Raw genomic sequence first — 1,643 nt, 5'->3', positions numbered from 1 at the left:
TGTGTCTCCTCTCCCTTTCTCCTTCTCTGTGTCTGTCTCTGTCTCTGGGTCTATCTCTCTCCTTGTATCTGTCTGTGTATGTGTCTCTCTTCCCTTTCTCCTTCTCTTTCTGTCTCTTTCTCTCTGTGTCTCTCTTCCCTTTCTCCTTCCGTCTCTCTCTCTCTTTTTCTCTGTCTCCCCTCCCCATCTCCCTCAGTGTGTGTGTCTGTCTCCCTCTCTCTCTTCCTTTCACCCTGTATTTTTTAACAAGCATTTACTTGACACCTATTATGTACCTTGGAGTCCATCTACTCCGACCCACTCACTTTATCGATGAAGAAGCCAGGCCCCACAGAGGGGAAGTGCTCAGCCAAAGATTATATGCAGAATTGACTTCAAAAGAAGTTTCGAACCCAGGCCTTCTGGTTGTTCCCATTATGGACAGCTCTAATTGCTTGGAAGATTTTCCTTAAGTAGCATGTTTGGGGGATGCCAAGGAGATATGGCCACTGGACTCCTGCTGGCCAAGATGGAAATCCTCCAGGGTTCCTCTCTTCTACCTTTAGGATGTTGGCTGGTAGAACTCTGACAAACCAGTCCTTCCCACTACAGGCTGAGGGGGTGGGGGTGGGAGTCCAAACAGCCAAAGCTTTACAAAAGGAAACGCTAGGACTTCAAGGAGCCCTCCAGGAAACAGTGGAGAGGGAATATCAGCCTTGAGAACCTCAGCACTGGAACCCCAAGGCAGGGACAGCACTATTGTGCTCGGAGCCAGAGGCACAGAGCAGGTGTGGAGGCTGCCAAAGCTGCTGAGGCCAAGGATGGCAATTCTTCACACCCCTCCTTTCACCCTGATTCTCCTCATGTGAACATGTATCTATCTGTCACTTTGTTTCTGAAAAGTCTGCTTGCTTCCTGTTTCCCATTTGTTTTAAAATCTGGTTTTCTAAGAGAAATGTAATCTCTGTTTCATTATTCAAATGCAACGTAAAAAGGGTAACAAGAGAGGGAAGAGGCAGGGATGGCATGGGACAGAGACAAAGACAGAGAAAGAGCCAAAGAGAGGAGGTGACAGAGAAAGAGAGCAAGTGAGACAGAAAGAGGCAGAAAAAGGCAGAAACAGAGAAAGACAGCTGGCGTGGGGGTGGGGTGGGAGGAGGAAGAGTTAGGGAGAGATTTCACAACTGCAATATATATTCGGGGCAGCTAGGTGGCACAGTGGATGCAGCGTTGGCCCTTGGAGTCAGGAAGATCTGAATTCAAATCCATCCTCAGACACATAACACTTACTAGCTATGTGACTCTGGGCAAGTCACTGTAAGTAGTTGGGTGTGAAGAGGCTGTGAGTGGTGATGTCTTCCCTCTCCATTGTCTTCGAGCACAGGGAAGGCTGGGGCCAGTGAGAGGGAGGGAGCCACCCCACTGACTCTGCTAAGTGCTCCCAAGCCTCTCCTTTCCCCCCTTCAGCTTCCGGCCACTGTTCTCAGCCTGCCCCTCTGGGGCCAAACAGAACAAGCACATCTCTCTTCCACGGGACAGTCCGTCAAACACTTCATGAGACAAAGGAAGTGGGCCAACGGCCTGGGCTGACGTGGGGCCCTGCTGGGGGGAAACATCCCCACCCTTTTCAAAGGAAGAGGGACAGTCGTGGGAATCTCTCCCAC

Source organism: Vombatus ursinus, unplaced genomic scaffold, assembly GCF_900497805.2.
Source record: "Vombatus ursinus unplaced genomic scaffold, bare-nosed wombat genome assembly UNPS02014165.1, whole genome shotgun sequence".
NCBI lineage: Eukaryota > Metazoa > Chordata > Mammalia > Diprotodontia > Vombatidae > Vombatus > Vombatus ursinus.
This window is presented reverse-complemented; position numbering follows the sequence as displayed.